Genomic DNA, 24,035 nt, shown 5'->3' with positions numbered 1-24,035 from the left:
GAGGGGAAGAAAATACTATTTTAAGAAAATGCTATTTTAAGCCAGTTCTGGGTTCATGTTCTTATTCTTGTGTTTATGTTCTGCATGTTACTGTCTATCTGAAAATTTATGTTTTTCTTTACAAAAAGGCATCATTCTAAATAAATATCAAATAGGAAAATATTACTTTAAATAAGAAAATATAGCTTTAAAATTAAAGAAATTTATATAATATGCTCATGAAAAAAGTGGAATTACTTTTTGATAGCTGCACTACATAAAGCAAATTCCATGCCCATGTATATTGTAATTGGAGCTACATATAACTGACAAAAGACAACTGGAAAAACAATAATGTTAAGTTCTGAGAGAATCGTAGAGAAGGTAGAAACTCCGGAGAATAGGTCATGACAAGTGTGAGTAATTGAATAAATGAGGAAAGTTGAAAATATTTACTGCATTCCCCAGTTTTGTTAGTTTTGTGCTGGTTCAACTCTGCAAAGTGTTTAAGGACTGAGAGTCACCTTAGTTCCCTAATGTGAAAATATTGATGATGTAACTTCCCTACTTTGGCTCCTGAATTTAAACCACATTGCCCACTTTGCAATGATTAAAGCATCTTTACTAGGTTGGTGTGACTCAGGAATAACCTGTTGAGAGGAAAAGGTGGAAAAAAGGTATGCACTCTACAATGCGTGTTTATATTTTTCTGGAATGGGACTTGTTAGCATGTCTCTTCAGTTTTGATTTTTTTTTTTTTTATGGTGCAAAATGAGGAGTAAAGACACCTAGTTTTTGTCACTACCTTTGAAGTAATTCTGACTTTAGATTTCTGAATTATTCTTTTTTTTTTTTTGCCTTAGGTTGTGGACTTCTAGTGAGTCCGAACCTGGGACACGACAGTGAGGGAAATCAGACATGGGGGACTGTCATGTCCAGCATGCAGTAAATTTTTATTGTCTTAGTGCTCATTATATACTATTTTAATTGCAGCAGGTGTAACATCAAAGCATACCATATAATGATAACATGTATGAGTGATTAGTCTATTTTCTTACTATTATCTATTTACTTCAGACGTAGGGCACCAGGTGGTTAGTTCTCACGCACATAATCTTATTGCCCCCTAGCCAGAGCCTGGGAAGTTCGCTCATTATTTTTGTCATTCTCAAACTGTGGAGATGTACGCAGGTCACTTCCAGGCTTTCAACACTAAGTCTTGTCACCCAAAGGTTTTCCTCCGAGATGCATGTGTTTTCACATGCCTTAAAGACTTGGGTCAAGGCCCTTCTTCTCACTGCGCAGGGTCTCTCCATTTTGTTATTCTCAGACTGTGGAGATGTAGAAGCCTGACTCCACGCAGGTCACTTTCCAGGCTCTCAACACCAAATCCTGTCACTCAGAGGTTTTCCTCCGTGACACATGCGTTTTCACATGCCTTAGGGACTCGGGTCAAGACCCTTCTGCTCACTACGCGGGGTGGCCACCTCCAACATTAGGTATAACACATTTTATTTTGCCTTGAATTTCCATTGTCCCAGTTAATATGTGGTTTTTCTTCAGCATATTTCTTTAACCTGGGGTGCAACAATCTGACAATCACATACCTTACTCAGTCATGGGGCTTTTGAACTTTCTATAATTTAGAACTTATCACTCACTTACACTTACATGATTTTAGGACAATTATGTAAGTGTCAAGCACGACTCAAGCAATGGGAATATAGAAATGAAAAACTAAAGTACTAAAACAAAGCATCTGCTGAGCAAAGTTGCTGATTTATAGAGAGGAGAATTTTGCTAGTTTTCTAATTAAATTGAAATGAAAGAATGGAAGGATCTTTAGTCTGGAATGTAGGGTTGCAGCTTTGTCTACTATCAGCCCAACTGCACCATCCAGTCTCTTTAACTCCATTCATTCATGGACTATCTAATATTTTAGGCAGTTTTGGGGGTAAATATCACCAAAAAATGAAAAAAAATCTATTATTTTACTAATTTTTCAACTAAATCTTTGGCATTTAGGGCATTTGCATACTTTATTTCTGTAACTTATAAAAATCATTTCTCTGAATGAAAGTCAGTGCATTACATAGCTTAGACTTTGCTTTGGGGTTGTGAGAACTAGCCAGTGCACTGCTGACCTCCTGCCTTGTACCATGTCTGCACCCTGAGCTGCTGTCCCCAGACAGGTTGGTTCTGTCTTCTCTGATGTCCCTGATAGTTCTGCTTATGGAGCACCATCACACAACAACAGTTGACTAAATTGGCATGCTGTAGTGAGGGAGGAGGAACAAAGGAGGTATATTACCGTAGCATAGGTCTAATAAAATTTCAAGCTTTCAGAGAACTTCAGTTGAATTATATTACTAACATTAGATAGTAATACTGCAATTAGCATCAGTTGTGACTTCCATCAGAGTCCTGGATTTGTTACTGTGCCAAAAAGTGTAGTGAGAATTGAGTTAATATTTTCCTTTAAAGGCAATGTGGCAAGCATGTCTGAAGCAGTTCAACTGGAGAAATTAAAAACCAAAATATTCAGACAAAGCAGTTGCTGAGTGAAAATGTTAATTTATAGAGGGGAGAATTTTGCTGTTTTTCTAAATAAGCATTGGATTATATATCTAATGTGTATTTACTACTTTAACTTCCTTACTACCCCATGGCTTTAGTCCTTTTATATTCTCATTTTTGGGAAAAATAAATAGGACTTAAATGGTGCAAATGCCTTATTAAAAATGTTAAGAAAATCATGTGCATATAAGAGGTCAATAAACTGACTTTATTTTCTTTTTCAGATGAGAGCTATACCTAGAGCATGTACATAAGGAATCAAACTTCATAGAATCAAACATCAAACACTGATTTCATCCTTGTGGGGCTCTTTGCTAAATCCAAGCATGTGGCTATTTTCTATTCTGTGACTTTCATCTTTTTCTTGATGGCCCTAACTGGGAATGCCTTCCTCATCCTCTTGATCCACATGGAGACCCATCTGCATACCCCTATGTACTTCTTTATCAGCCAGCTCTCCCTCATGGACCTCATGTACATATCTGTTACTGTGCCCAAGATGCTTGTAGGCATGGTCATGGGAGATCATACAATTCCCCTGCAGGCTGTGGGATCCAAATGTTCTTTTACCTGACCCTAGCAGGAGCTGAGTTTTTCCTTTTGACTGCTATGGCTTATGACAGATATGTTGCTATTTGCAGACCTTTCCATTACCCGCCCCCCTAGTTGATGAATCAGGTGGTCTGCAAATGCCTGGTGTCTGGTTGCTGTTTTCTAGGAATATTTGATGGCTCGTTGCTCAGCCCCATCACTATGAGTTTCTCCTTCTGTCAGTCCAGGAAAATACTGTGTTTCTTCTGTGAGATGCCTGCCCTGTTGAAGTTCTCCTGCTCTGACATTTCCCATTAAAGATGTTTATGTACATATTCTGTGTTTTGATGCTCCTCATCCTCATCACAGTCATTTCAAGCTCATATGCCTTTATTTTGCAACTCATCTTCAGAATGAATTCTGCCAAAGGTCTCAGGAAGGTATTTGCCACCTGATCCTCCCACATGATTATAGTGCTGCTTTTCTTTGGTGCTGCCATTGTTATAGGACAGGGAGAGGGGTAGCCCAAGCTCCGCAAACCTGCCTATTCTAAATGGGTTCTGCCATCTGCCGCATCAACACAAAACATAGGAGACTTTAATGGGAAGGAACTTTAATAAAACTAGGAAACAATACAGGTAAGGCAAAGAGTCTAGTTTCTAAATGAAGCACCCAAAGTTACCCGTCCCCTCGTGGGTAAAAGTCCATCCAAATGGGATTGGCCCAGAGCAAGGCCCCAAAGCCTGCTACAAGTCTAAAGCATCTTCCAGTGGGGACCCACAGAAAAGGGTCACAAACAACCGGACAAGCCCAGAAGGAAAAGAGCAAAATCAACATCAAGATAAAAGCTGCCATTGTCACCTCCCCACAGGTCTCACCCACATCTGTGTCACCCAGTCCAAGACAAAAAGACAAGCGCAGCTTCTTCACGTGTCTCTAGGCTCCATGCGCCTCCTCCAGGTCTCCTGGCTCCATCCTGCTTCCTTCCTCAGTCTCTTCTCCAGCTTCTCCTCTTCCTGCTCAGCTCCACCCTCCCTTGGGTGGGGCAGGGAACCTGGAACTTCCCCCTTTCCTGGGGACCACCCTGTTACACCATCTACACCTACATGCTTCCCAGTTCCTATCACACAGCTGAGAAAGACATGGTGGCGTCAGCCTTTTACACCATCATTACCCCTGTGCTGAACCTCCTCATCTACAGCCTTTGCAACAAAGATGTCACAAGGTTATGAGGAATGTAATGCAATCAGGGCTAAGCTTAAGAAAATTAATAAATGGGAATTCTGGGAATGACAATATCTATTTTCCTTTTTCTATCATCCCTCTCCCCTATTTCCTTTCTCACTTATCTGTTAGATCCAAGATCCCTAGCACTGAGTCCACCCATATCTTTCCTCTTGCATACATGTGGCATTTCCCCTCAACATTTCTTACTCATCATAATATTTCTCATCATAATTGGCTGTTTTAGCATGAAACTTGATTGTGAATAGCTTAACCTTAAAACTGGTTTTACTGTGGAGTCATCACATCCCAAAAGAACCCTGAAGGAATATTGACTTTTCTTTTGCTTCTCTTCATCAATATTATTTCAAGTACAGTCACTGGGTTTTAATGTATGCTGTTGCATTTCAGTAAGAACAGATGAACATATTTTTATTTATTTATTTATTTATTTTTATTTTTACTTTCTTATAGTTATTCTTTTTTTTTAATTTTATTTTTATATTCCCCATACAATTGCAACCCCCTTATTTTGACCCCAATCCCTCCCCTCCCGCCCTCTACCCCCCATAGAGTGTCTCTGGTTCATAGTTTTTTGTTGATTTTAATTTTCACTTTCTTATAGTTATTCATTTTCCTAGTCCCTTATTGAAGTTTTCTAGATTTCTGCTATGAGTGAGACCATCCGATATTTTTTTCTTTTTCTTTCTGGCTTATTTTGCTGAGCATGATCCCTTCCAGCGCCATCCATGTTGCTGCAAATTGCATGTGTTTATCTCTTTTGAATGCTGAGTAATATTCCATGGTATATATGTACCACATATTCTTGATACAGTCATCTATTTTTGGGCATTTGAGTTGTTTCCAAAGCTTAGCTATTGTAAACAGTGCTACTATAAACATAGGGGTGCAGGTGCTCTTTGGAATTGATGTTTCTGTGTCCTTTGGGTAAATACCTAAGAGTGGAATTGCTGGATCACATGGAAGCTCTATGTTTAGTAGGTCCAGAAATCTCCACACAGCTCTCCATAGTGGTTGAACCAGTTTGCACGCCCACCAACAGTTCAGAAGAGTTCCTTTTTCTCCACACCCTCCCCAACATTTGTTGTTGCTAGTTTTTTTTAATATGTGCCATTCTCGCTGGTATGAGATGCTATCTCATGGTAGTTTTGATTTGCATTTCCCTGATTAAAAGTGATGTTGAACATTTTTTCATATGCCTGTTGGCCATTTGCATTTCTTCTTCAGAGAAGTTTCTTTTTAGCTCTTCTGACCATTTTTTGACTGGATTCTTTTCTTTGTTGTTGTTGAGTCTTATCAGCTCTTTGCAGATTTTTGTGATCAGTCCTTTATCATTAGTGTTGTGTGCAAAAATTTTCTCCCAGTTGGTGGGGTTTCTCTGTTTTTGTTATTGTCTCTTTTGCTGTGCAGAAGCTCTTTAATTTGATGTAGTCCAAGCTGTTTATCTTTGCCTTCACTATCACTACTTTGGGTGATGTGTCTGTAAAGATATCTTTGATGAGCATATCATGTAGTGTTTCGCCTATATTTCCTTCTATGTATTTTATGATTTCAGGTCTTATGTATAGTTCTTTAATCCATTTTGAGTTGACTTTTTGTATGGTATGAGGTAGTGGTCAAGGTTCATTCTTTTGCATGTAGCGACCCAGTTTTCCCAGCACCGTTTATTGAACAGACTTTCTTTGCTCCAATGCATATTCTTTGCTCCTTTGTCAAAGATTAGTTGATCGTAAATCTGTGGGCTTATTTCTGGATTTTCTATTCGATTCCATTGGTCTGTATGTCTGTTCTTGTTCCAATACCATGCAGTTTTGATGATTATGGCTTTGTAGTATAGTTTGAAGTCTGGGAGTGTGATGCTTCCATTCCCTTCTTTTTTTTTTCAGGAGATCTTTGGCTATTTGGGGTTTTTTTGTGATTCCATATGAATTTCATCAATAATTGTTCTATTTCTTTGAAAAATGACATTGAAATTTTTATTGGAATAGCATTGAATCAGTATATTGCTTTTGGTAGGATGGCCATGTTAATAATGTTTATTCTTCCAATCCATGAGCAGGGGATGTCTTTCCATTTCTTTGTGTCTTCTTCTATTTCTTTTAACAGTGTTTTATAGTTTTCTTTGTATAGGTCCTTTACCTCTTTTGTTAGATTTATTCCCAAGTGTTTGATTTTTTTTGTTTCGATAATAAAAGGGATTTTTTTTTATTTCTTCTTCTTCAGATTTATTGTTTGTGTATAGGAAGGCTACTGACTTTTGTGCGTTGATTTTGTATCCTGCCACTTTACTGAACTGATTGATGAGTTGACTTAGTTTATCTGTGGAGATTTTGGGGTTCTCTATGTATATTATCATATCATCTGCAAATAGTGATAGTTTGACTTCTTCTTTTCCTATTTGGATTCCTTGTATGTCATTCTCTTGTCTTATTGCTCTGGCTAGGACTACCAGTATTATATTGAAAAGCAGTGGTGAGAGTGGACATCCTTATCTTGTTCCCGATCTTAATGGAAATGCTTTCAGCTTTTCACCATTGAGAATGATACTGGCTGTTGGCTTGTCATAGATGGCCTTTATGATGTTGAGGTATGTTCCTTGAATCCCAAGAATTTCAAGGGCTTTTATCATGAACGGTTGTTGCACTTTGTCGAATGCTTTCTCAGCATCTATTGATATTATCATATGGTTTTTATATTTCTTTTTGTTGATGTGTTGGATAACGTTGATTGATTTTCGGATGTTGAACCATCCTTGTGTCCCTGGAATGAATCCTACTTGGTCGTGGTGAATTATCTTATGGATACATTGTTGGATTCTGATAGCTAAATTTTTATTGAGGATTTTTGTGTCAGTGTTCATTAGGGAGATTGGTCTGTAGTTTTCCTTTTTTGTGTTGTCCTTTTTCGGTTTTGGTATTAGTGTAATGTTGGCTTCATAGAACATGTTTGGTATTGACCCTTTCTTCTAAATTTTTTGAAGAGTTTGTGAAGGATAGGCACTAATTCATCTCTGAATGTTTGGTAGAATTGATTTGTAAATCCATCAGGTCCTGGGATTTTGTTTTTGGGGAGGTTTTTGATTACCATTACAATTTCGCTTCTTGTAATTGGTCTGTTTAGGTGTTCTATTTCTTCTTAATCTAGCTTTGGATGATTGTAGAGTTGTAGGGCTTTGTCCATCTCCTCTAGATTGTTGAACTTGATTCCATATAACTGTTCATAGTAGTTTCTGATTATTCTTTTGATTTCTGCTGTGTCCATTGTGATCTCTCCTCTTTCTTTTATGATCCTGTTTATTTGTGCTTTCTCCCTTTTTCCTTTGTGAGCCTGGCTAGAGGTTTGTCTATTTTATTGATTTTTTCGAAGAACCAGCTCTTGGTTTCATTGATCTTTTGGATTGTTTTTTTAGTTTCAATTTCATTCATTTCTGCTTTGGTTTTATTATTTCTTTTCTTCTACTGGTTTTGGGTTTTTTTTGTTGTTCTTTTTCTAGATCTTTGAGCTTCGAGATTAGGTTGTTTCTTTGAGTTCTTTCTTGTTTCTTGATGTGCGCTTCTATTGCTATATATTTTCCTCTTATTACTGCTTTTGCTGCATCCCATACATTTAGGATATTGGTGTCCTCCTTGTCATTCAATTCAAAGAATTTTTTTATTTCTTCTTTGATCTCCTCATTAGTCCAGTGGTCTTCCAGTAGTGTGGTTTTTAATCTCCATGAAGTAGGAGAGTTCCTTGCCTTCTTTTTATGTTTTATTTCTAGCTTTATGCCTTCATGGTCAGAAAAGATGGCTGGTAGGATTTCAATCTTGGTGTATCTGTTGATGTTTGTCTTGTAGCCCAGTATGAGATTGATCCTGAGAATGATCCATGTGTGCTTGAGAGAAATGTGAACTCCTTTTTTGGGGGTTTAGTGTTCTATAGATGTCTGTTAAGCCCAAATGCTCTAGGTCCTTATTTAGAGCTTTAGTGTCTTTACTTATTTTTTGTCTGTTGATCTATCCATTGTTGATATTGGTGTGTTGAAGTCTCCCACTATGTATGTATTTTCTCTGATGTCTGTTTTCAGAGAGGACAACAGTTGTCTGATATATTTTGTTGCTCCTTCGCTTGGTGAGTATATGTTAATGAGTGTTATTTCTTCTTGAATTATTTTCCCCTTGATCATAATGTAGTGACCATTGGGGTCTTTTTATCTTTTTGAGTTTGAAATCTGTTTTATCTGATATAAGTATAGCTGTTCCTGCTTTCTTTTTTGGTCCATTTGCTTGTAGGATTGTTTTCCATCCTTTTACTTTGAGTCTATTTTTATCTTTTGTAGCTAAATGTGTTTCCTGGAGACAGCAAAAGGTTGGGTTTTGTTTCTTAATCCAGGCTACAACTCTGTGTCTTTTTATTGAAGATTTTAGTCCATTTACATTTAGAGTTAATATTGATATGTTAGCATCTGTATTTGCCATTGTGTTTGTCTTTACTTTGATATTATTTATTTATTCTTTTAATAACTTTTTTTTTTTTTTGGCCTTCTTTTGTTGTTATTTGTCCTTCTGAGGTTCGGGCTTTAGGATTCCTTGTAGTATTTTTTGGAGTGGGGGTTTAGTCGTAATGAAATTCCGGAGTTTCTGTTTGTCTGGGAAGATCCTTATTCTTTCTTCATAGAGGAAGGAGAGCTTTGCGGCATAGAGTATTCTTGGTTGGCATCTGTTTTCTTGGAGTCTGTTGACTATGTCCTTCCACTCTCTCCTTGCCCATATTGTTTCTTCAGAGAAGTCTGATGTCAGCCTGATTGGCTTTCCTTTGAATGTTATCTGCTTCTTCCCTCTTGTCAGCTTCATTATTTTTTCCTTGTCCTGGATTCTTGGGAGCTTTACTATTACGTGTCTTGCTGTATTTTTCCTTTCGTCGTGGAAGTTTGGTGTTCTTCTTGCTTCTTGTATATCAATTTTCAGCTCCTTCTTCACATTTGGGAAGTTCTCTTCAATTATCTCTTTGAATATTTTCTCTGTTCCTACATCTCTCTCCTCTCCTTCTGGTATTCCTATAACTCTTATATTTCCTTTCCTCATGGAGTCAGATAGTTCCCGAAGTCTTTCTTCGTTCTTTTTCCTTCGTACTTCTCTTTCCTTTTCTGTTTTGGTTCTTTTTATTTCTGTGTCTTCAAGAGTACTTATTCGTTCTTCCATTTCATCTATTCTGCTTTCATTGCTTTTCCCAGAATTCTTTAGTGCCTCCATTAATTCTTTGATCTCCTGCATTTCTTTTACTTCCTTCTTTAGGGACCCAATTTCATTCTTCTGATTGTTGATTATTTTTCCCTTATCATTGTTTTCCTTTATGACTTCTGTCGGTTTTTTAATCATGGCAATTTTAAATTCTCTTTCTGGAAGGCTCAGAAGTTCTTCCATGTTACTGTCGTTGCAATCTGGGGGGCGGTTTTCTTTTTGCGTGTGCTTTTTTCCTGAGGAGTTGCTAGGTTGCGTGTGGTTCTTCTACTCCCTACTGTCTGTTTTGTAATTTTCGTATGCATTGGGACACTGTGTTGCTGGGACTGGCCGTCACCTTGGGTGAACTTCTCTGCTCCCTTCTGGCTCCTCCGGGAGCCATCTGTCAGTTTCAAGCAGTCTTTACTGAAGAAAGTCCCTGTTCTAAAATGCCAATGTGGGGACACACTCCCCTGTGCACCTGGTCTGCCCCGGCGGTGGATTCCCGCTCCCACTCTGGGCTTGGACTGCAGGCGTGGGCGAACTTCCCCCGCTCACCTCTTGCTCCTGAGGGAGCCTTCTGCAGGCTGTTTTTATTGAAGAAATGTCCCTGTTCTAAAATGGTGATGCGGGACACACTCCCTCCGTGTCCGGTCTCAGGCACACTCTTCTGCGCGCCCAGTCTGCCCCGGCCGTGGGTGCCTGGTCCCCCTGTGGGCTCAGACTACCTTCCCAGATGGCCACCGGCTCCTCCAGGAGCCTTCTGGTAGGTGGCACCAGAGATCTCTCCTAGAGCCCTTAGGGAGCTGTTTGTTTTTTTGTTTTTGTTTTTGTTTTTGTTTTTTTTTTCACCACAGGGGACAGGGAACAGAGCGGGAATGGTAGGATAAACCTCAACGGCTTTGGGGTGCTGTGTCTGCCTTGTGCCCCACCGTCGTGGAGAACCCACGCCCCGAATTTCGTGCCCCGGGTCTCAGTTCCAAATCCCTCGTTCCAGGATGCGGGTTGTAGCCCAATTCAGTGTCCGCAAGAATGTTGTCTTTTGCACCCCACTCCCGTGCCTGGGTGCCTGGTTCCTGGTTACTCAGTGAGGGACTTTCACCTCAGTGAGGGTCCCCGCGTGTCTCTCCACAAGCCTAGGTCGCAGGTGCGGGGACCTGGGCAGCCCCGATCTTGATCTGCGTTTGCTTTTCCAGCACGCCGTTTTTCCACACAAGCTTACCGGCTGGCCTGGGGCTGTGTGCAGGTCTCCTCCCGGGTCTCTGTTGTTCTCTAATGGCACCCGGAGCTCACCTCCGCAGCAAATCCTGCAGGGTTCTCCACAGCTCCAGTTCACCTGGTGTGGTGGCTGAAATAGTTCCTTTCCACTCACAGTCCCGCTTGATGCATAGTTTGTTCTTGTTGGTCGTTTTAGTTTGTTTTTTTCCTCCTTTCTGTTGGTCGGAGAGTGCCGACTTTGTGGGTGGGGGAGGGGAGCAGGGTTCTGAGGCATTCCTCCCTTTTTATCCTCTTTTATGGCAACTTTCTTCTTTGGGTAGTTTGCTGGAGTCGTCTGTTTATCTTCCGTGTCCCAGTTCTCACTGGGACCTGCCGCTTTTCCTCCGTATTAACTTTTTTTTAATGGGAGATCTTACTTGCAGGTCTCCTTGCCGCCATGTTGCTCCGCCCTCTCAGATGAACATATTTTTCCAAAATGTTGAAAATTAGATTCATAGTATTAATTCTATTTTTCAATATTATTTAGTAATCAAAGCTACCTGGATCAATGCACATTAAAATTCTAGAGAGATAATTAATAGGTTCATCTAATTTCATAGATCAAAAATCTACAAATAAAAGTGATTTCATAATTTGTTTTATTCTATTGCAGAAGATTGTCTGCCATATTTAGAATAAGCGTAACAGTCTTGAAAATTTAGTGAGTCCTAATCTTAGCTTCACCTTTTGAAATGGAATAAAAAAAGCAAGCAAACAAACAAAAAGATTTTGACCTTTTCTTCAGCCATTACTTCCCCTGTTGTTTGTTATATAGAGAATAGCTGTCTACTAAGTAGAATCAGAGCACATGTTACTTTCCTTTTTTTTCAAGATTTATTTATTTATGCATACAAGAGCTGGGGTGTAGGCCAGAGGCATGGGTGTGAGAGGACCCACCAGAGACAGAGTGGGAAACAGAACAAGCAGACTGACTGAAATATACTGCTGAGGGGAGCAGAGGGTGCTACAGAAGAGTTCTGCTGCACCATACAGTAGCTCCCTGGCCGGCTGGGGATTGAAATCGTGCTGCAGAGGCTGCGGATTACTTCCTAGTGCAGTGCTTAACTCCTTGCGCCACCAGGGAGGCCCAGAACACATATTATTTTCATGAACAAAATAATTAATGTATACAGTATTTCTATAGCATGAATAATTAGGAAAAATGCATTTTCTTTGATTAATATGTAAGAATTCAGTTCTAAATTATTAAGTTACTTAGCACAGGACCCTGATTTTGTCTTGTTTGCAATCAAAAGAATGAACACCAGATGTTCCAATGCCTGCTGTATTTCCATAGACTGCTTATTTTCTTTACCTAGCATGTCAACTGAGTATTTTTGTTTCTCATTAACAATTATCCCTGCAATGCATGAAAGGGATTTTTCTGAATTTGGAAATAACACCATCAAATCAGGAAAAAAAAGAAACACCTAAAAAGTAAGAAAAATTTTCCTAAAGGTAAGTAAAATATTTGTTTTAGAAATTCATTCATTCGAGGACATACATAACAGAAACAAAACTGCTCAAGTAGGCGATACACATGAAAGGTTAATTAAACCATAGTAGGTTATATTATTGCATTGCTGATGTAAATAGGTAATGTGTTATATTTCCATAGATTTTATGTATTTTTACTATGTGTTTGTTTCATCTTTTTGTCATTGTAGAGCACAAAAATACAAATAAAATTTAAAATCCTGACTTGAATTCACCAATGTATTGGGGTATTTAGCTTTAGTCCTGGATCTGCTGTTTTAATTCTGAAGACTATGTGACATTTGTGAACTTGCTCTAGCTTTTGAAGTTTCCTAATATGAATTATAGCCTATCACACTTTTTCTTAACTGGAAGTTCTCTTCTTTCCTCAATGTCTTCTGTGCTTCTTGTTTGCCTTCAATTTGTGGAGGTAGGAGAGAATGTGTAGGGTCAGAGAGACTGCCAGCTTGGCTACTCAGCAACTCTAATGAACAAATTACCCTACCATGACCTTAGTTTCTTTATTAGTAAAATAAAACTAGTAGCATACAAATAAATATGTTTAATACATTCATGCCTTACAGTCTAGACTCTCAAAGGTTCTGGATCATTTTTACTCCCTTTCACATGTGACTGGAGGAAAGTGGCTTGGACACAGTCTGGTTCATCATGGACATTCAGGTGTCAGTGTAGACATTGTGTCTGGGAGGTGCTTCATAACTGTTGAAATGAATAAAGTTTCATATTAAAACAATCAACTATGATGAGATAATTTATATTGCTGATCTTATATTTTCATTTACACAATTCCACATATGAATTTAAGGTAACTACAAAACCATCTTGCATAAAACTTCATATGTGTTTTACCCAATATTCTTCGATTTAATATAATTAAGATAGTTATTTGCAAGGTCTTTGCAAGTGCAAATCACCCTAGACTGTTGAATCATTCAACTATTTATTTAACCTCTATGGATTGCCTTCTATGTCACAGATGCTGTGCAGTTCACAAGGGGCTATAACAGTTAACAAAAATAATCCCTTAACTCAAGGAGTTTATTTGCTATTGGACGAGAAACTTATACAAACATGGGCTCCTGTTCAGAATAATTATTGAATTTTTCCACCCAGAAAGCCATGTAACATCTAGGAGAGAACTCCTGCTTTGAGCACTGATACATAAAAGACAAAATAATATTTCACAATGAGAGTCAAGATGTGAACAGACAGGTGTATAAAAAAGCCAGTGGAAATTTCAGGAAGCAGTACGTACAAATTTGAGAATAACTATAACTTAGAATGATCAGTACAGGAGTAAGCATACATATCTATCTTTCACTATAATTAAAATTTTAACGTAATTATTAATTACACATACAAATTTGCTTGCCCTCATATAATTTCCAACTATTCTAAATCTAGAAGGACTATATGTTCATACACAATTTATTCATATATAATTAAAGTCATGTTAACTGCATAAATAAGTTATATTAATTTTGCAATATTTTCTGTCAATTAGAGTAATTGGAGATATTGGAAGAGGGCAAGGATAGAGACAAAAGTACCTAATAAAAAGTAACTGCACATGGGCCTCTCTGGAGGTGCAGGCAGTTGAGCGCAGTGCTGTGAAACTCTCCACAGCCTCTGCAGCACGGGTTTGATCCTGGACAGCTGGGGAGGTACCCCCATGGTGGGGCAGCTACTCCTGTCTTGCCTGCTGCTCCCTTCAGCTGTGCATTTTAGTCAGTCTGCCTGTTCTGCTCCCGCTCTGTCTCTGGTGAATCCTTTCAACCTCCTGCACATCTGGCCTGTATCCCTGTTCTTGTATGCATGAATAAATAAATCTTTAAAAAAATGAAAAAAAAAAGTAACTGCATATTTCCAAGTGAGAAGTGTGGTAATACCTTACTTTCATAAAGAAGTACTCAGATTTCTGAAAAATCTTCCTAAAAATCTTCCCCCATTCTCCTCTTTCCAACATTTCCAACTGACACCTTAATTGAGATAAAATTTTATTGAAAAGTAGTGCAAAGCATGCTGTTCACTAGTATTCTATCTTCTTCCACTCATTGTATGCTTTCTAAAATAAGCTTTTGTGGAGAAGAATGACATTGAAAAGAATTTAAAGGTTTTAAGGGTACATTTTATAGAGTATTTTAAAGGTATCAACAATTGCACATCCCTACACCTAGACTAAAAATCTGCCTAGTGCCTGGAAGTCCTTGTATTTTCATTAAACATGAGTTACAGACAGTAAGTTCACTTCTTTTATATCATTTTTTAAATTTATAGATCATTACTGCTCATGTATGGATGAAAAATTTATAGATCATTACCTGCTCATGTATGTCAATTTGTTTTAAATGATTAGATTATGTTGTTTATATTCCTTTATTAATTGCTTTTGGAATGGTTTATTACATTTAAAAAATTCACCTAAGTTGTTGCATCATGGTTTTTGTTTTTTTTTTTTTAGTTTAATAAGATTTAATTTCCTGACTATGCTATAATTTATTCATACATACTTGTTGATAAATATGCATGCTATCTTCAGATTCTACCAGCTACATATAATGCTATTATTATATACAGTTTTGAATGTGAATCCTGGTAGCATGAACTTGTGTGTGCCAGAATATGTAAATATATCTCATAATTAATTGGGATGCTGTTATTATTCTGTCATATTTATTCATTGTTGACAATGGTTACTTCAATCTTTTCTTTTATTTCTTAACTTTTTACCAGAGGTTTTTCAATATTACTCAGATTTTCAAAGAACTGTAATTGTTTTTGTATATTATGTTTCCATTACTCCTTTTCAATAGATTTTATTTGATATTATTTTATATTTTTGAAATGATATTAACTCATTGATATGGAATTTAAATACTCTCTCATTTGTATTTAAAATGTCTAAATTGGGCCTCCCCAGTGGCGCAGCGGTTGAGCGCTGGGTTACGAAGCTGCCTGCAGCCTCTGCAGTGCCAGTTCAATCCCCAGCTGCTCCCCGGCCACCGGAGCAGGGTCCCACACGGCGCGCAGGCCTCTCCTGCCGCCCGCTGCTCCCTCAGAAGTGTACCTCAGTCCTTCTACCTGCTCTGCTCCCCGCTCTGGCTCTGGTGAATTCTCTCACCCTCCCACACTTCTGACTGTACCCAGTGCTTGTATGTATAAATAAATAAATTAATCTTTAAAAATATTAAAAAAAATAAAATGTCTAAATTTCTTAAGGGGTGGCTTTAAAGTATCCTATTTAAGTTTGATGTGTGGACTTGTTTTGTACTCCCACCTATTGGGAGAAAACTTTTGCACATGCCACTAATGATAAAGGACTGATCACAAAAATCTACAAAGAGCTGATGAGACTCAACAAAAACAAAGTTAATAATCCAGTCAAAAAATGGGCAGAAGAGCTAAAAAGAAACTTATCTGAAGAGGAAATACAAATGGACAACAAGCATATGAAAAAATGTTCAACATCACTTGTAATCAGGGAAATGCAATCAAAAGTACAATGAAAGATGCAGAGGTAGAGGTGGATTAACATGGCGGCGAGGAAACACTGCGAGTAAGATCTCCCATTATAAAAAGTTAATAGGAAGGAAAAGCAGCAGGTCCCAGTGAGAACTGGGACACAGAAGATAAACGGACAACTCCAGCAAACTACCTGAAGAAGAAAGTTGCCATAAAAGAGGATAAAAAGGGAGGAATGCCTCAGAACCTTGCTACCCTCCCCAACTTACAAAGTCGGCACTCTCCAATCAATAGAAAGGAGGAAAAAACAAAAAAACTAAAACAACCAACAAGAACAAACTATGCATCAAGCGGGACTGAGAGTGGAAAGGAACTATTTCAGCCACCACACCCCGTGAACTGGAGCTGTGGAGAACCCTGCAGGATTTGCCGCGGAGGTGAGTGAACGGCTCCAGGAGCCATTAGAGAAAAACAAAGACTCCCGGAGACCTACAGAGAGCCCCAGGCCAGCCGGTAAGGTTGTGAGGAAAATCAGCACTCTTGAAAAGGATACTCAGATCGTGGCTGCCTGTCCAGACCCGTGGGATTCATAGGCACGAAAAGAGAAGGGCTGAGGATTGAAATAAGGGGCTTGAGACAACTTAACGCTAGCGGATGCTTCTTTATTTTTTTTCTTTCTCTCTTTCTTCCCTTGCCTTCTCTCTGCTCCTCTCGCCTTTGCCTCTCTCATGGTTCTCCTCTTATATTCTGGTAGCTCCTCCCCCTGTACCTCCCAGTCTCATGTGATTTACAGGAAAAACCTGTGGTTTCTCAGAAGGTGAAACAGTAAAGTGAAACTTAACTGATGGCACATGTTGCACAAGACTCGCATGCTCCGGACATCTCCCCCTTTTTTCTTTTAAATGAGACACCTGGCCTGTCTTAGGTTGGTATATTCCGTGACCAGCCTTACCCGTCATCGCTAATCCGGTGCACTTGGTCCGGACCGCTGTCTTAGGTTGGTCTGGATGGGCTATGCTCTTACCTGTCTTTGGCTCTCAAGTTCTCTAGGGCTAAGTTGACCCATCTGGGTGCCACTGGGGAGTCCTGGTCAAGTACCATGGCACCAAGTACTTGCCTGACTGCAATAGCATGTTCTTTGTTTTGCCTCCATAGCTGACGGAGAAACCATATGCCCAATGCACAAACAGCAAAAAGCCAAGAGCTAAGGCTACCACCCCACCCCAAGCTTGCAACTCTGGGAGGAGTCCTCTAAACCAGGCAATGAGAACCTCACTCGTAACAGGGGTAACAGAAATAAAACGGTACAGAGGATTACAAGATATGTGAGCAGTTAACAAAAGTGTGTCTATCTCTTCTTACATTAGAGCTATCTGTTGATTAAGCATCAAAAGTCCATTTCATAAATGTTCATTCATATCTTGCTGTGTTGGTAACGCAGAAGCAACATTGGCAACTAAATTGTTTATAGTGTCAGCAATTGCAGCAGCTTGAGTGACAGCAACGGCGAGGGTAGCTGCAGCTGCTGCCACCGCTATTGAAACAGCGACAGCAGCTGCAGTGATGCCAAAATCACATCTCCTCCTAAGTAGAACAGGGGAAAGATGTGCAGAAGCATCCACGGGCATGATTAAAGTAGAAGGCAGACGAACAATCACTGCCCTCTCCGAACTCCCGGTACAGCAGGCAGAGAGGGCGCAGGGCTCCACTGAACAGTTCAACACAGTGGCACTTCCTTACTTGCCGGCTCACCACAGCTGGTCCTTCAGTGGTTCCTTCGTTCTTTTTCATGCCCCACGTTGGGCGCCAACTGTCCCGACCCGCGGGATTCGTAGGCACGAAAAGAGAAGGCCTGAGGATTGAAATGAGGGGCTTGAGACAACTTGTCACTAGCGGATGCTTCTTTATTTTTCCTCTCTCTCTCTTTCTTCCCTGGCCTTCTCTCTGCTCCTCTTGCCTTTGCCTCTCTCGTGGTTCTCCTCTTATATCCTTGTAGCTCCTCCCTCTGTACCTCCCAGTCTCATGTGATTTACAGGAAAAACCTGTGGTTTCTCAGAAGGTGAAACGGTAAAGCAAAACTTAACTGATGGCACGTGTTGCGCAACACTGCGCATGCTCTGGACAGCTGCCCAGGTCCCTGCACCTGTGACCTAGGCTTGCGGGGAGATGCACGGGGGCCCTCACTGAGGTGAATGTCCCTCCCTGAGTAATCAGAAACCAGGCGCCAGGACACGGGAGTGGGTGCAAAAGGCGCCATTTCTGTGGACACTGAGCTGGGCTACAGCCCACGTCCTGGACCTGAGGGCTTTGGAACTGAGACCCAGGACATGAAATTCGTGGCATGGGTTCCCCATGATGGTGGGGCACAAGGCAGACACAGCACCCCAAAGCCGTTGAGGCTTTCCCCACCACTCCCACTCTGTTCCCCTGTCCCACGGGGTAAAAAAAAATAAAAAAGCTTCCCAAGGACACTAGGAGAGATCTCTGGCGCCACCTAGCGACCAGAAAAAAAATCACCAACACCCCATAGAATAGGGACCTTTCTTCAGTAAAGACTGCTTGAAACCAGCAGAAGGTTCGCGAAGGAGCCAGTGGTGACCTGGGAAGTTTGCCCATGCCAGGCCCCTTCTGACCATCAGTCTGAGCCCAGAGGGGGAGCGGGCACCCACGGCCAGGGCAGACCAGGAGCGTGGAAGAGTGTGCCTGTTTCTGAATCACCATTTTAGAATAGGGACCTTTCTTCAGTAAAGACTACTTGAAACCGGCAGAAGGCTCCCGGAGGAGTCAGAGGTGAGCTGGGAAGTTCACCCAAGCCTCGCCTCTTCTGACCAGCAGTCCGAGCCCAGAGGAGGAGCGGGCACCCATGGCCGGGGAAGATCCAGCATGTAGGAGAGTGTGCCTTTGTCCGAATCACCATTTTAGAATAGGGACCTTTCTTCAGAAAAGACTGCTTGAAACCGGCAGAAGGCTCCTAGAGGAGCCAGAGGTGAGCTGCAAAGTTCACCCAGGCCAGGACCCTTCTGGCCAGCAGTCTGAACCCAGAGGGGGAGTGGGCACCCAAGGCCGGGGCAGACCAGGCTTGCAGAGGAGTGTGTACCTGCATCACCTTTTTAGAACAGGGACCTCTCTTCAATAAAGACTGCTTTAAACCAGCAGAAGGCTGAACCCAGAGGGGGAGTGGGCACCCACGGCTGGGGCAGACCGGGTGCGTGGAAGAGTGTGCCTGCCTCCAAAGCGCCATTTTAGAACAGGGACCTTTTTTCAATAAAGATTGCTTGAAACTGGCAGAAGGCTCCCCCTGGAGCCAGAGGGAGAAGGTTCCATGCACAGTCAGAGGTGAGCTGAAGGCCTGCACAAGCCTGGTCCCACCTGGCAGGAAGTCAGAGCCCAGAGGAGGATCCAGAGATTTGGAACACAGAGTGCAATCCAGCTGCCCCACCTGCAGGGAAGTCTGTGGGACTTCAAGATGCACATTTGTAACTAAACACAGAAGGAGGAGAGATTCTGTGACAGTGACCATTAACATACTCAAAGTACCACTGCCTCACTAGACTTCTGGCATAACAGTTTTTGACTCATTTGGATTGCCAGTTTCTGAAACTCCCGAAAGAACACAACAAAAAGATGCCAGCCAGTACCAGCAGCAAAGTGTCCCAACACATAAAGCAAATTAGAAGACAGACAACAGGGTAAAGAAAAACTACAAGCAAAGTAGCAACACCTAAGAAAAAAGACATACCACACACACACACACACACACACACAAAAAAAAAAAAAAACACCCAACAGCTTGAAACTACGGTAACTTGGAAGAACTTCTGAGTCTTCCAGAAAAAGAATATAAAATTGCTGTGATGGAAAAACTGATAGAAGTCATTAAGGAAAACAACACTCAGAAGAATGAAATTGAGTCCCTAAAGAGGGAAGACATTAAGGAAAACAACGCTCAGAAGAATAAAATTGAGCCCCTAAAGAGGGAAGTGAAAGAAATGCAGGAGATCAAAGAATTAATGGAGATGATAAAGAACTCTGGAAAAAGCAATGAAAGCAGAATAGATGAACTGGAAGAACGAATAAGTACTCTTGAAGACACAGAAATAAAAAGAACCAAAACAGAAAAGGAAAGAGAAGTACGAAGGAAAAAGACCAAAGAAAGACTTAGGAAACTATCTGACTCCATGAGGAAAGGAAATATAAGAGTTATAGGAATCCCAGAAGGAGAAGAGAGAGATGTAGGAACAGAGAAAATATTCAAGGAAATAATTGAAGAGAACTTCCCAAATGTGAAGAAGGAGCTGAAAATTGATATACAAGAAGCAAGAAGAACACCAAACTTCCACGACAAAAGGAAAAATATAGCAAGACACATAATAGTAAAGCTCCCAAGAATCCAGGACAAGGAAAAAATAATGAAGCTGACAAGAGGGAAGAAACAGATAACATTCAAAGGAAAACCAATCAGACTGACATCAGACTTCTCCAAAGAAACACTACAGGCAAGGAGAGAGTGGAGGGACAAAGTAAACAGACTCCAAGAAAACAGATGCCAACCAAGAATACTCTGTCCCGAAAAGCTCTCCTGCCTCTATGTAGAAAGAATAAGGACCTTCCCAGACAAACAGAAACTCTGGAATTTCATTATGACTAAACCCCCACTCCAGAAAATACTACAAGGCATCCTAAAGCCAGAAACTCAGAGGGACGAATAACAATGAAAGAAGGCCAAAAACACAAAAAAGTTATTAAAAGAATAAATAAATAAAATCAAAGTAAAGACAAACACAATGGCAAATACAGATGCTAACATATCAATATTAACTCTAAATGTAAATGGACTAAACTCTTCAATAAAAATACACAGAGTCGCAGGCTGGATCAAGAAACAAAACCCAACCTTTTGCTGTCTCCAGGAAACACATTTAGCTACAAAAGATAAAAATAGACTCAAAATTAAAGGATGGAAAACAATCCTACAAGCAAATGGACCAAAAAAGAAAGCAGGAACAGCTATACTTATATAAGATAAAAGAGATTTCAAACTCAAAAGGGTAAAAAGAGACCCCAATGGTCACTACATTATGATCAAGGGGGCAATACTTCAAGAAGAAATAACACTCATTAACATATATTCACCTAACGAAGGAGCACCAAAATATATCAGACAACTACTGGCATCTTTGAAAACAGACATCAGAGAAAACACATACGTAGTGGGAGACTTCAACACACCAATATCAACAATGAATAGATCAACAAGACAAAAAATAAGTAAAGACACTAAAGCTCTAAATAAGGATCTAGAGCGCTTGGGCTTAACAGACATCTATAGAACACTAAACCCCAAAAAATCTGAGTACACATTTTTCTCAAGTGCACACAGATCATTCTCCAGGATCGATCACATACTGGGACCCAAGACAAACATCAACAATTTCACCAAGACTGAAATGATACCAACCATCTTTTCTGACCATGAAGGCATCAAACTAGAAATAAACCAGAAAAAGAAGGCAAGGAAATCTCCTACCTCATGGAGATTGAAAACCACACTACTGGAAGACCACTGGACTAATGAGGAGATCAAAGAAGGAATTAAAAAATTCTTTGAATTGAATGACAAGGAGGACACCAATTTCCTAAATGTATGGGATGCAGCAAAAGCAGTAATAAGAGGAAAATATATAGCAATAGAGGCTCACATCAAGAAACAAGAAAGAACTCAAAAGAAACAATCTAATCTTGAAGCTCAAAGATCTAGAAAAAGAACAACAAAAAAACCCCAAAACCAGTATAAGAAAAGAAATAATAAAAACCAAAGCAGAAATAAATGAAATTGAAACTGAAAAAACAATCCAAAAGATCAATGAAACCAAGAGCTTGTTCTTCGAAAAATCAATAAAATAGACAAACCCCTAGCTAGGCTCACAAAGGAAAAAAGGGAGAAAGCATAAATAAACAGGATCATATATGAAAGAAGAGAAGTCACAACGGACACAGCAGAAATCAAAAGAATAATCAGAAACTACTATGAACAGTTATATGGAAACAAGTTCAACAATCTAGAGGAGATGGACAAATTCCTACAAATCTACAATCACCCAAAGCTGGATAAAGAAGAAATAGAACACCTAAACAGACCAATTACTAGCAGTGAAATTGAAATGATAATCAAAAACCTCCCCAAAAAACAAAAAAAAACAGGACCTGATGGATTTACCAATGAATTCTACCAAACATTCAGAAAAAATTAGTGCCTATCCTTCACAAACTCTTCAAAAAATTGAGAAGGAAGGGACAATACCAAACACGTTCTATGAAGCCAACATTACACTTATACCAAAACCGAAAAAGGACAACACAAAAAAAGGAAAACTACAGGCCAATCTCCCTAATGAACACTGATGCAAATATCCTCAATAAAATTTTAACTATCAGAATCCAACAATGTATCCATAAGATAATTCACCACGACTAAGTAGGATTCATTCCAGGGACACAAGGATGGTTCTACATCCGAAAATCAATCAACGTTATCCAACACATCAACAAAAAGAAATATAAAAACCATATGATAATATCAATAGATGCTGAGAAAGCTTTTGAAAAAGTGCAACATCCACTCATGATAAAAGCCCTTGAAATTCTTGGGATACAAATAACATACCTCAACTTCATAAAGGGCATATATGACAAGCCAACAGGTAGTATCATTCTCAATGGTGAAAAGCTGAAAGCATTCCCATTAAGATCTGGATCAAGACAAGGATGTCCACTCTCACCACTGCTTTTCAATATAATACTGGAAGTCCTAGCCAGAGCAATAAGGCAAGAGAAAGACATACAAGGAATCCAAATAGGAAAAGAAGAAGTCAAACTATCACTATTTGCAGATGATATGATAATATACATAGAGAACCCCAACAACTCTACAGAAAAACTACTTCAACTAATCAGTTTAGGAAAGTGGCAGGATACAAAATCAACATGCAAAAATCGGTAGACTTCCTATACACCAACAATAAATCTGAAGAAGAAGAAATAAAAAAAATCCCTTTTACTATTGAAACAAAAAAAAATCAAATACTTGGGAATAAATCTAACAAAAGAGGTAAAGGACCTATACAAAGAAAACAATAAAACACTGTTAAAAGAAATAGAAGGAGACACAAAGAAATGGAAAGACATCCCCTGCTCATGGATTGGAAGAATAAACATTATTAAAGTGTCCAACCTACCAAAAGCAATATACAGATTCAATGCTATTCCAATAAAAAATTCAATGTTGTTCTTCAAAGAAATAGAACAATTACTGATGAAATTCGTATGAACCACAAAAAACCCCGAATAGCCAAAGCTCTCCTGAAAAAAAAAGAAGGGAATGGAGGCATCACACTCCCAGACATCAAACTTTACTACAAAGCCATAATCATCAAAACTGCATGGTAATGGAACAAGAACAGACACACAGACCAATGGAATCGAATAGAAAATCCAGAAATAAACCCACAGATTTATGGTCAACTAATCTTTGACAAAGGAGCAAAGACTATGCATTGGAGCAATGAAAGTTTGTTCAATAAATGGTGCTGGGAAAACTGGGTCGCTACATGCAAAAGAATGAAGCTTGACTACTACCTAACACCATGCACAAAACCAACTCAAAATGGATTAAAGAATTAGACATAAGACCTGAAACCATCAAATACATAGAAGGAAATATAGGCAAAACACTACGTGATATGCACATCAAGACATCTTTATAGACACATCACCCAAAGCAGTGATAGTGAAGGCAAAAATCAGCACCTGGGACTACATCAAATTAAAGAGCTTCTGCACAGCAAAAGAGACAATAACAAAAACAAAGAGAAACCCCACCAACTGGGAGAACATTTTTGCACACAACACTAATGATAAAGGACTGATCACAAAAATCTACAAAGAGCTGCTGAAACTCAACAAAAACAAAGAAAATAATCCAGTCAAAAAATGGGCAGAAGAGCTAAAAAGAAATTTCTCTGAAGAGGAAATGCAAATAGCCAAAAGGCATATGAAAAAATCTTCAATATCACTTGTAATCAGGGAAATGCAATTTAAAACTACCATGAGATACCTTCTTACACCAGTGAGAATGGCACATATTAAAAAATCTAGCAACAACAAATGTTGGCAAGGATGTGGAGAAAAAGGAACTCTCCTGCACTGTTGGTGGGAGTGCAAACTGGTCCAACCACTATGGAGAGCTGTGTGGAGATTTCTGGACCTACTAAACATAGAGCTTCCATAGGA

The 24,035-nt window shown here is 39.6% G+C and overlaps 1 pseudogene; it reads left to right on the top strand.

The window, feature by feature from the left end:
- Positions 1-386: 386 nt before the first annotated feature.
- On the top strand, positions 387-4,319 carry LOC119242872 (olfactory receptor 2T3-like; annotated as a pseudogene).
- Positions 4,320-24,035: the final 19,716 nt, after the last annotated feature.

This window comes from Talpa occidentalis, unplaced genomic scaffold (assembly GCF_014898055.3).
Source record: "Talpa occidentalis isolate TD23 unplaced genomic scaffold, MPIMG_talOcc4v2.1 talOcc4.13, whole genome shotgun sequence".
NCBI lineage: Eukaryota > Metazoa > Chordata > Mammalia > Eulipotyphla > Talpidae > Talpa > Talpa occidentalis.
This window is presented reverse-complemented; position numbering and strand designations above follow the sequence as displayed.